Raw genomic sequence first — 13234 nt, 5'->3', positions numbered from 1 at the left:
ATTTCGATTAAATTTTACTGAATAACAATGAGTGAGGTGGTGTATTGGTAAGAGACTAAGACTCATATTTAGGAGACTGGTGATTCAAATTCCAGTTCAATCACCGAATTTTAGGTTTTCGATGATTTCCATAAATCACTTAAGGCGAGTACTGAGATGGTTCTCTTGAAAGGCACCTTCAGGCCGCCCAACACCAGTGCCAGTTTAGAGCAAGGGTTCCCAAACCCAAACCTTTCCTCTCATTGAATGCTGTGAGTCTCCTGATACTTTAATGGAATAGTTAGTTTACTTTGAAGGTTAACAGTGTATTAAAAAATGAGAAAAACTTGTTTTATTCATTGATTACTTCAGTTTTAAACCATAACTAATAACACAGAAATGATGATAAAAGTTTTAAAAAATAAGGAACAAATGTTAAAAAAAACTTAATGTTATCACTAGTTAAGGGGAAAAAATGTCGAAAAAACGCCATGTTAGTAACAGATTTTTGCAGAGCACTTATTCACTTCTCAAGGAACACCATTTTTCTGTGGAACACAGTTTAGGAAACTATAGTCCAGAGTGAACTAAATTATCTGTGTAATCTTTTTCGGCTTTTCCCTGTGTAACACCACTGTGAAGCACCCTCCACTACACAACACAAGTAGCCTGCACCCTCAGCCACAAAACATTGGTACATACACCCTCTGCTGCCATACAACACTGGTACAAAGAATCTTCTGCCATGCACAACCAGTACAGAGCACCCTCTGCCACACAACATTGGGCTGAAGAGCCCTGCACAACCTAACATCACTACAGAGCATCTGTTGCCATGCAACACTGTTGTGAGGCACTCTCTGCCACACAGTATTGGTACAGAGCATCTTCTGTCATGTGACTTTCATACAAGGCACCCTCTGCCATGCAACATTTGTACAAAGCACCCTCTGTCATGCACAATTGGTACAGATCACCCTCAGCCTCAAAACACGGTATGAAACGTGCTCTGCCACACAGCACCAATACAAAGCACCTTCTACCGTAAAACATAAGTACAAACCACTCTCTGCTTCGCAAAATTGGTATGAAGCACCCTTTGCAATGCAACATCACTACATGACACCCTCTGCCATGCAAAATCAGAATGAAACACATTCTACCACACAACAACGGCACGAAACCATCTGTGCGATGCATTGGTACACAGCACCCTATGCCACACAACATTGGTACAGAGCATCCTCTGTCACCTAACACTGGCGCGGAGCATGCTCTGCTACACAACGTCAATACAAAGCATCCTTCACCATGTAACATTAGTACAGAGCACCCTTTAACATTGGTACTCGTACCCGCCCAACAGCAACACCAGGCCGCACGAGCTACCACGATTTCAAGTTCTGCCATACATTGCATTTTCATAGCGATGAGGGATTTTAATTCATCATACTTCAATCAATTTGCCAGGAATTTTTCATAGTTATATCATCAACTTAGCAGAGGAAGAAAACTACCTTATTGATGTGATGAAAATACTAGATTCCCTTCGTTAATTAAAACTGTGCAATTCTTCTTTGCATTACCAGCTCATAACGCTTGTGTTTTGGGGTTGTTCTGCTTTGTAGAAGTGACTGATCACAAGAAGAAATGTGTGATGCCATGTAGAGTAGGGCAAATGATGAGGTTGATTGTATTGTTTAGTTACCTTGCCACTATTGTATTTGCACCAACTATCTTTTCCTTTTTGGCATAGCCCATGTTGGGGATTCTCATTGATTGAAGCTCTGCAGGGGGGGAGGGGGGGGGGGGGGAGCCCTGATTGCTCTTCTCGTCAACAGTGTGTCTGCAGAGTCTGTATAATTGCTAGAACCAAAGAACTTCTGAATATGGTGTATAGCAGTATCTGCCAGTCTGTTTTTTCCGTCTAAAGTTTTTCCATCCCTCAGTTTCTTGCCTTTCTTGCTAGCCTTGAGCCATCAAAGTCTTTGAGCTGTCAAAGTCTTAATCCCATCCTTTTCCGAGTGTGGCCAAGACACTCTAGTTTGCTAATATTCACTTCTCTCCCATAAGACTCAGTTCCTCAGTTTCTTTGAATGTCTTTGAATCACCATCTCCAATTAATTTATGTATCTGACATTGTACCATTTTACTGGGCATGGATAAATACTTCTCAGTCTAGCACCTCCCGTACCACCAGTTGAAACATAATAATTTGCTACACACTCTTCTTCATATTTATGTTTCCTTTTATCCTTACATCTGGAAAGTGTTGTCACATCAACTATCTTGCCAGTGACCACACTTGTACCTGTTACAACACTATTCAGAGATGTGTGGCTTCTCCTGCCAGCTTCCATAAAAAAAACTATGGACAAGTCCCTGTTCTTATTGTTTTCAACAATAGATATGTCAACAGCATGTTTCATATGTTTCTGTGCTACATCTTCAACAGCAGAGCCTGTTTGCAATGATGTGATGGTCAGATTTTGAGGATGGATCAGGGATGTTCATCAGCCACATAACATCGTACCTGCAGCCTTGCCCTTCCCTATACTCCGTAATCCATATAGCAGTCTAAATTGATATCATATAGTAGTTTACCTGTATCTGCAGTAACGTGCAAGGAACAGAAAAAAATAACACTGTGTTTGCAATAATTGCAAACTATAAGTCACAAGCAAGTCCTACATATATGTTAGTTTTCAGCATAACACTTCATTTTCCACATTGTTTTCAGCACACATTGCTTTCCAAAACATCTACTAATAAAGACACATTAATTATCTCATATTTTGTAGTCTCAGTATTTAGTTTATTGCACTGTTCTTCAATTCCAACTAGTTTTCTTTCTGAATCATGTTCAGGTGTAGTCGCAGCAGCATCCCTCGATGTATCACTACCAGTGGAGGGGTTAGGCACTTCTGGAACATCAAATACTGAGGTAGATGATGAATCGGATGCATTCTGAATACCGTTCACTTTCTTGTGCCAATATACATGCTTTTTAAACATCTTCAGGCTAGTTCTTGGCATGTAGAAGGGAAGAAAACCTAATGAGTTCACCAAATATGACTTTCACAACAAGCACATGGATCTACTCACAAGGCAAACAATACAGATGGCGCAAAATTGATTTTCAACTGTGTTCCAGTGTAGCCAACAGAAAAGATAACTCTCTTGTGCTCAATTATATCTCTAACAAGGCACGGAGTATCAGGCACATCTTGTGTCTCATAAACACTCTGCGGAACATCATGTGCCGCAATTTTAAAAAAATATATTTAAAATACTTCTATGCATGCATGTCATCTCAGTATTTTACACACAGTTTTAATCTGGAGACTCTAAGCATTTCGAAAATGCATTTTGCCAAAAATCTATTTTCTCATTGAAAAACCCATTCCATATACCCATAACATTAAATTATGCATACTTATTTCTTGTTTATATGTGTCAAAGTATCTAAATATGTTGAAGTATATAAATGAACTGTCAAAATTTTGTTGATGCGCAGAATTCATTTTACACAGGTAGCACATATTGCTTAGATGAATTGATGTGCTGCACAAGCATTTTTCAAACCAACAAATGATGATTGCAGCTATAAAAATTTTATTTTTGTAATGTATTCAATAATGTGCTGTTTGGATGCATGTTCTATTTATGCACATGTATCGTGGAATGGATGTATACAGTGTATCTGCAAGCCGAGATGATTATAAACATCGTACCAAGTTTGCAATACCTGCTAGTCAGCCTGTTTGTCCCATGTCATCAGTTCCTGCCTTGGAGATTTGGTGTGTACCATAGAGGGAGAGGGGTCGTAATAATGCCTATGACATGATGGCGACAAGAGAAAACTTGTTATGTAGATACAGGTAGACCCTGTTATATGCAGATTCGTTATCCTCTTTTTCGTGTGTATTTCATTTTTGTTATAAGTCCAGTGCTGCTATCTGTTAGAATTACACAGAAGCAGTAATGCATTAGTGCATCTAAATGCATACCTTCTGTCATGTTTGTGGAGACATGAATTGTCAGTTCATGTAGTAAAGCTGTGTATTTGCACTTGTCAGGGTCCGTATGTAAAAAGTCGGGTAAAAGGAGAGAAAGCCTGCCTGTCAAGGGGAAGAAGCATGTATGAAGGCCACATTCTTTAGGAACAAAGGGGGAAATTATGAATCACGATGAGAAAGGTAAGCCTATTGTTGACATTGAGCGTGCTTTGGGACTTAATGAATTTACGAGCTTGAAACAGGAGCAACTTACTTCCAGTTACCTGTCTAGTTACTATCATATTTTTGTAATTTCTTGTGTGTTTGAGTGCTTTTATTTTAAAAACAGTGTAGCATAGAGTACCACCGTTGCTATCGACCCTCATATCGTACAGGCTTTTGTTTGTTTGGCTTAGAACAGCTCAGTGTCGGTTAGACCATCAGGGAGAGAGTTGCTCGTGTTCATGCTGCTAATAAGGCAAGTACACCTTTTGTTTATTACACATTTTTACAAGTTTCAAACAGGAGCAACTTCAGAAATAGATAGGCATTGTGATTGCTGTGTACAGATGTGAGCTCAGTTGGTGACCCTCCGTTTACAGCTCCAGGCAGTGTTGGCTTCCGTCACACAGCTTGAGGCTGCTACCAAGGGGCAGACATGAAAGGGACATCGAGCACGACCCACATGTCCCCCTATAAGTCCACTGCTGTTGTTCTTCTGAAACACAGCTAGCTCTTTATACTCATGAGGTAATGAGTGCTATCGTCAGGAGATGTAAAATTGATTCCATCCCCACGAACCATGGACCTTGCCGTTGGTGGGGAGGCTTGCGTGCCTCAGCGATACAGATAGCCGTACCGTAGGTGCAACCACAACGGAGGGGTATCTGTTGAGAGGGCAGACAAATGCGAGGTTCCTGAAGAGGGGCAGCAGCCGTTTCAGTAGTTGCAGGGGCAACAGTCTGGATGATTGACTGATCTAGCCTTGTAACACTAACCAAAACGGCCTTGCTGTGCTGGTACTGCGAACGGTTGATAGCAAGGGGAAACTACAGCCGTAATTTTTCCCGAGGGCATGCAGCTTTGCTGTATGGTTAATGATGATGGCGTCCTCTTGGGTAAAATATTCCGGAGGTAAAATAGTCCCCCATTCGGATCTCCGGGCGGGGACTACTCACGAGGATGTCGTTATCAGGAGAAAGAAAACTGGTGTTCTACAGATCGGACCGTGGAATGTCAGATCCCTTAATCGGGCAGGTAGGTTAGAAAATTAAAAAAAGGGAAATGGATAGGTTAAAGTTAGATATAGTGGGAATTAGTGAAGTTCGGTGGCAGGAGGAACAATACTTTTGGTCAGGCGAATACAGGGTTATAAATACAAAGTCAAATAGGGGTAATGCAGGAGTAGGTTTAATAATGAATAAAAAAAATAGGAATGCGGGTAAGCTACTACAAACAGCATAGTGAACGCATTATTGTGGCCAAGATAGACACGAAGCCCATGCCTACTACAGTAGTACAAGTTTATATGCCAACTAGCTCTGCAGATGATGAAGAAATTGAAGAAATGTATGATGAAATCAAAGAAATTATTCAGATAGTGAAGGGAGACGAAAATTTAATAGTCATGGGTGACTGGAAATCGGTAGTAGGAAAAGGGAGAGAAAGAAACGTAGTAGGTGAATATGGATTGGGGGTAAGAAATGAAAGAGGAAGCCGCCTGGTAGAATTTTGCGTAGAGCACAACTTAATCATAGCTAACACTTGGTTCAAGAATCATAAAAGAAGGTTGTATACATGGAAGAACCCTGGAGATACTAAAAGTATCAGATAGATTATATAATGGTAAGATAGAGATTTAGGAACCAGGTTTTAAATTGTAAGACATTTCCAGGGGCAGATGTGGATTCTGGCCACAATCTATTGGTTATGAACTGCAGATTGAAACTGAAGAAACTGCAAAAAGGTGGGAATTTAAGGAGATGGGACCTGGATAAACTGAAAGAACCAGAGGTTGTAGAGAGTTTCAGGGAGAGCATAAGGGAACAATTGACAGGAATGGGGGAAAGAAATACAGTAGAAGAAGAATGGGTAGCTCTGAGGGATGAAGTAGTGAAGGCAGCAGAGGATCAAGTAGGTAAAAAGACGAGGGCTAATAGAAATCCTTGGGTAACAGAAGAAATATTGAATTTAATTGATGAAAGGAGAAAATATAAAAATGCAGTAAATGAAGCAGGCAAAAAGGAATACAAACGTCTCAAAAATGAGATCGACAGGAAGTGCAAAATGGCTAAGCAGGGATGGCTAGAGGACAAATGTAAGGATGTAGAGGCTTATCTCACTAGGGGTAAGATAGATACAGCCTACAGGAAAATTAGAGAGACCTTTGGAGAAAGGAGAACCACTTGCATGAATATCAAGTGCTCAGATGGAAACCCAGCTCTAAGCAAAGAAGGGAAAGCAGAAAGATGGAAGGAGTATATAGAGGGTCTATACAAGGGCGATGTACTTGAGGACAGTATTATGGAAATGGAAGAGGATGTAGATGAAATGGGAGATATGATACTGCGTGAAGAGTTTGACAGAGCACTGAAAGACCTGAGTCGAAACAAGGCCCCGGGAGTAGACAACATTCCATTAGAACTACTGACAGCCTTGGGAGAGCCAGTCTTGACAAAACTCTACCATCTGGTGAGCAAGATGTATGATACAGGTGAAATACCCTCAGACTTCAAGAAGAACATAATAGTTCCAATCCCAAAGAAAGCAGGTGTTGACAGATGTGAAAATTACCGAACTATCAGATTAATAACTCACGGCTGCAAAATAATAACGCGAATTCTTTACAGACAAATGGAAAAACTCGTAGAAGCCGACCTTGGGGAAGATCAGTTTGGATTCCGTAGAAATATTGGAACAGGTGAGGCAATACTGACCCTACGAATTATCTTAGAAACTAGATTAAGGAAAGGCAAACCTACGTTTCTAGCATTTGTAGACTTAGAGAAAGCTTTTGACAATGTTGACTGGAATACTCTCTTTCAAATTCTGAAGGTGGCAGGGGTAAAATATAGAGAGCGAAAGGCTATTTACAATTTCTATAGAAACCAAATGGCAGTTATAAGAGTTGAGGGGCATGAAAGGGAAGCAGTGGTTGGGAAGGGAGTGAGACAGGGTTGTAGCCTATCCCCGATGTTATTCAATCTGTATATTGAGCAAGCAGTGAAGGAAACAAAAGAAAAATTCGGAGTAGTTATTAAACTCCATGGAGAAGAAATAAAAACTTTGAGGTTCGCCGATGACATTGTAATTCTGTCAGAGACAGCAAAGGACTTGGAAGAGCAGTTGAACGGAATGGACAGTGTCTTGAAAGGAGGATATAAGATGAACATCAACAAAAGCAAAACGAGGATAATGGAATGTAGTCGAATTAAGTCGTGATGCTGAGGGTATTAGATTAGGGAATGAGACACCTAAAGTAGTAAAGGAGTTTTGCTATTTGGGGAGCAAAATAACTGATGATGGTCGAAGTAGAGAGGATATAAAATGTAGACTGGCAATGGCAAGGAAAGCGTTTCTGAAGAAGAGAAATTTGTTAACATCGAGTGTAGATTTAAGTGTCAGGAAGTTGTTTCTGAAAGTATTTGTATGGAGTGTAGCCATGTATGGAAGTGAAATGAGGACGATAAATAGTTTGGACAAGAAGAGAATAGAAGCTTTCAAAATGTGATGCTACAGAAGAATGCTGAAGATTATATGGGTAGATCACATAACTAATGAGGAAGTATTGAATAGGATTGGGGAGAAGAGAAGTTTGTGGCACAACTTGACTAGAAGAAGGGATCGGTTTTAGGACATGTTCTGAGGCATCAAGGGATCACAAATTTAGCATTGGAGGGCAGCGTGGAGGGTAAAAATCGTAGAGGAAGACCAAGAGATGAATACACTAAACAGATTCAGAAGGATGTAGGTTGCAGTAGGTACTGGGAGATGAAGAAGCTTGTACAGGATAGAGTAGCATGGAGAGCTGCATCAAACCAGTCTCAGGACTGAAGACCACAACAACAACAACAACAACATTTTTAGATTTCCAGAAGGCTTTCGACACCGTTCCTCACAAGCCGGCATTCCCCAAGGAAGTGTTATAGGCCCTCTATTGTTCCTGATCTGTATTAACGACATAGGAGACAAACTGAGTAGCCCTCTTAGATTATTTGCAGATGACGCTGTCTTGTAAAGGCATCAGATGACCAAAACGAATTGCAAAATGATTGAGATAAGATATATGTGTGGTGCGAAGAGTGGCAAGTGATCCTGAATAAAGAAAAGTGTGAAGTTATTCACATGAGTACTAAAAGAAATCCACTAAATTTCAATTTCGCGATAAGTCACACCGATCTGAAGGCTGTATATTCAACTAAATACTTAGGGATTACAGTTATAAATAACCTAAATTGGAATGATCACATAGATAATGTTGTGGATAGAGCAAATCAAAGACTGCAATTCATTGGCAGAATACTTAGAAGATGCAAAAGATATACTAAATAGACTGCTTACACTACACTTGTCCACCCTACTCTGGAGTATTGGTGTGCAGCGTGGGATCCGCATCAGGTGGGACTGACAGATGACATTGAAAAAGTTCAAAGAAGGGTGGCTCGTTTTTTATCATCATGAAATAGGGAGATAGGCCACAGATGTGATACATGAATTCGAGTGGCAATCATTAAAACAAAGGCATTTTTCACTGCGGCAGGATCTGCTCATTAAATTTCAATCACCAGTTTTCTCCTCCAATTGTGATAACGTTCTGTTGGCACTCACCTACATATGTAGAAATGATCATCATGATAAAATAAGAGAAATCAGGGCTCGCAGACAAAAGTTTACGTGCTCGGTTTTCCATGCGGTGTTCGAGGGTGGAGACAGCATGAAGATGAAGATGTGAAAATGCTGAAACATGTTTCCCTATGTGACACCCCAGGTGTAAGGTACTTATTTGTTTAATAATTCATTGTAAGGGTCTCTGGGTTGCATGCAGCCGTACAGTACGTAACATGCGCTCACCAGTCAACCTATCTGGAATGCTGACAATTTGTTTAGTCAGTAGGGCCTACACGTGCTTGGAGCCATTCGATATGGCCGTAATTAGGATGTCAGATACAGTGATGATGGGTGCGCATAGTGTGTGTGTTTTATAATCAGCCTTTTGTTAATAAAACTGTTTAAACTTACTTCTCGGTGTTCGCATATTGCCGTACCTCAAGGACCCACTGCTTACAAATCCTGACAAATATTTCATGTAATTATCATCTGGGGCAACAACACAAACAACCTCCTTATGTGGCTTAAAGATTTTGCTGAAGTTGCTTGTAAAGCACTGGTAGTATTCTACAAGGCCTAGATATGCCTTTAGTTGCTTTGTTGTTTTGGGCTCTGAATATTCATATATCACTTTGACCTCCTGTGGATCAGACATGAAGCCCCTGGATGACAGGATGTGGCCCAACTAGCATACTTCTTCTCGCAAAAATTTGCACTTGTCCACATATAGCTTTAAATTGTGGAGCCTAAGTCTTTCAAATACTTCTGCCAGCTGCACATTGTGTTCAGCGAAGGAGGAACCAAATACTCCCACTTCATACAAATAGATGAACAACTTGTCATCTTATAATGGGGATAATTACAGAAAATCTACAGGCCTGAAGAGGTGCAGCACTATGTGAACTTCAAGCAACAGCAGCAGCATGAACATCTTCTGACTACGTGGGGACATCCACCGTTGGAATTCAGGTTGGTCTACTCCAGTTTGGATAGAATATGAAAGGCAGTGATGGATTTTTATTTTACATTTGAGCGACTCATTGGCGTTAAATTAGACGAAATGTCACAATCCAGTCAGAGTATCGTTGTCGATCTACGAACTGTTATTAATGAACTGCAAGAAGAGATGCGGTAGTTAAAAGCAAAAAGAAGCGAGCGTAACATTCTGAAGGACTTGTCAAATGATAGTTCATGGAGTACAAGTACAACTACAATAAAGAATTTTTCATTATTGCCATTGGTACCTGTGTTTATCAGGAAACCCGAAGATGATGTGAAGGTGTTTTCTCGTAAACTTAAAGGTGACACCCTGTTAGGATCCTGGACAGATTCTGATAAACTAGTGGTTGCCAAATTAAGGATTCAGGGAACAGCACAAGATTTCATTAGCATAGGCCTACTTGTGTGAAAAGAGAAGATTACAATGAGTTTAGAACGATTGTTGTTCAGAGATTTAAACATAAAAATGCTATAAGATTTTACAGAGAACAGCTTTACAGTTTGCGAATGTGACAAGACAAATCTATCGAGCAGTTTGCTGACAGAATTCGAAACATCAATGCTCAAACTTATGAGTTAGTAGAAGATGACAATGAAAATCGCATTCAGTTGTTCAAAGCCGACCAGAGAGCCTTGGACACATTTATTCATGGGTTGCATGGAGAGGAAGTAAGCAAAGCTGTTCAATTGGCATGATGTAAAATGTTTCAGGAAGCAGTAGAATCAGCTGTTGGTTTCGTTGAAGCACTAAGACGACCAAATGAGATGCAGAAACAAGAACGCAGAGTTTTCAACACAACAGTACAATGCTACAGATGCAATAAGCTGGGTCACAAGTGTAAGGATTGCAAAGAGAATCGAATCTGCTATCGTTGCGGGATGCAGGGTCATGTTTCGAGAGATTTTCACAACAAGAAGAAAGGTAATGCGAACAGCAGACAATCTGCCGGATCTATAAACAAGCACGGGGACATATGGGCCACGTTTTTTTTTTTTTTTTTTTTTTTTTTTTTTTTTTTTTTTTTTTTTTTTAAAACGGGCCTTGAGCCACAACTCCGTCCGCCCGTTGCCAGAGACAGCGATTCCTGTTAGTTGAAAATCAGACCGAAAATGACTTAGTGATAGGTAGTGTATATCATGGGAGAAGCATCAAAGTACTTATTGACACACGAGTACAGACCTCGTTAATGTGGTGTGGCACAGATAAACAGGATAAATTGAAACGGCCGCTATTAAAAGTCTGAGGGTTAAACGGAGGAGAACTACATAACTATGGAGAAGTTGACGTAGAATTTGCCAAGGCCAAGATGAAAGTGAAAATAAAGATAAAGACACAGCGCCGCGCGGGATTAGCTGAGTGGTCTAGTGGCGTGCAGTCATGGGCTGTGCGGCTGGTCCCAGCGGAGGTTCGAGTCCTCCCTCGGGCATGGGTGTGTGTGTTTGTCCTTAGCAACTACAACCTAGGAAATCGTTCTTCAAATCTTACTCAAAGGAGTAGCAATACTGACGTCATGGGAATGGACTGCCCAAACAATGCATTAGTTCAGACCGTCTGAGTTGATGTTCAAATTGATCAGCCTCAGCAAATTCCCTAGGGAGAGGGAAAGACAATCTACGTTGAAGTTAAGTCACTCCAATGCATGGAAGGAACTTTGTTATTAATTCAACAATCCAAGAAAAGTGAGTTACTTTATACAATGCATTGTTATGTTGCTAGAAGTGTATGTGTTGCTACAATGTTGATACAGAATGTTGCAAATTCCCGGTTATAATAATGAATATGAGCAATGAGAATGTTGTTTTGCCACAAGGAACGAAAGTTGCTGAAGTGTCGAGCGTAAGTAAAAGTGACATAAGACAGATTCCAGATGAGGTAACAAATGCTGCAGTTATAAACACAGATTTTTATAACAGTACCGCAAAATTGCAACAAGGAGGCGAAGTTAATAATGAACTGAAGCGCAAGATTTGGAAGAAGATAGAACATTTGACAGCTGATGAACAGAAGATTTTAGTGCCTGTTTTGTTGGAGTATGCAGATTTATTCCGAGAACGTGCAAATTTACCTGTCACTCATTTAGTTCAGCATTGTATTCATACACGGGATGCAGCCCCAGTCACACAGAAACCTTACAAAATACCATTTAGTCAAACAGAGTTGGTAGAAGACATGGTTAAAGAACAATTAGAAGCCAGAATTATAAAACCAAGAGATCCTTCAGACCCACCGTGGTGTTTGCCTGTTGTGATTGCTAAGAAGAAATCAATTTCTGGAGAACCACAATTCCATTTTTGTGTTGATTACTGATCTTTGAATGCTGCGGCCGCACCTGACATTTACCCCTTACCAAATTTAGTGGAAACCTTGGATTACTTGAGTAGATGTCGAATTTTTTCAGTATGTGATTTAACAATTGATTATCACCAGTTAACAGTGCAGCCAGATGATCAGCTTCATTTCCAACTGCAACAGGAGTATACAATTATCTTCATATGCAGTTTGGACTTCTTAATGCTGCAGCTACATTTCAACGCCTGATGGGTTCAGTTTTACGAGGGCTCACCCCAACACAAGCACTTGTTTACCTTGATGATGTAATAATTTTTGGTGAAAAGATGAAGCAGCATACTGAGAGACTACAAGCTGTTTTTGAGCGTATAAGAAGTGCAAACCTGTCTTTATCAGTAGATAACTGTCATTTTGCACAAAGTATAGTTAACTATCTTTGTCACCAGTGAAGGTGTTCGACCTGATCCAAAATTAATTGAAGATGTAAAGAATGTTCCTAAACCACTGAATTTGGAAGAACTACAATCATTCTTGGGATTGTCAAATTTCTACAGACGATTTATAGCCAGTTATGCGAATATAGCACGTCCAATGACACAGCTACTGAAGAAAGGAGCCACATTTAATTGGTCAACAGAATGCAAAAACACAATGGAAGAACTTAAAACTGCTCTAACCACAGCCCCAGTGTTAGCCTATCCAGATTTCAGTAAACCTTTTATTGAAACTTTCCTGGCAGATTAAAACTGTGTGCCCGACCGAGACTCGAACTCGGGACCTTTGCCTTTCGCGGGCAAGTGCTCTACCAACTGAGCTACCGAAGCACGACTCACGCCCGGTACTCACAGCTTTACTTCTGCCAGTACCTCGTCTCCTACGTTCCAAACTTTACAGAAGCTCTCCTGCGAAACTTGCAGAACTAGCACTCCTGAAAGAAAGGATATTGCGGAGACATGGCTTAGCCACAGCCTGGGGGTACTGGCAGAAGTAAAGCTGTGAGTACCGGGCGTGAGTCGTGCTTCGGTAGCTCAGTTGGTAGAGCACTTGCCCGCGAAAGGCAAAGGTCCCGAGTTCGAGTCTCGGTCGGGCACACAGTTTTAATCTGCCAGGAAAGTTTCATATCAGCGCACACTCCGCTGCA

This window comes from Schistocerca nitens, chromosome 4, assembly GCF_023898315.1.
Source record: "Schistocerca nitens isolate TAMUIC-IGC-003100 chromosome 4, iqSchNite1.1, whole genome shotgun sequence".
NCBI lineage: Eukaryota > Metazoa > Arthropoda > Insecta > Orthoptera > Acrididae > Schistocerca > Schistocerca nitens.
Note: the sequence above shows the minus strand (reverse complement) of the source record.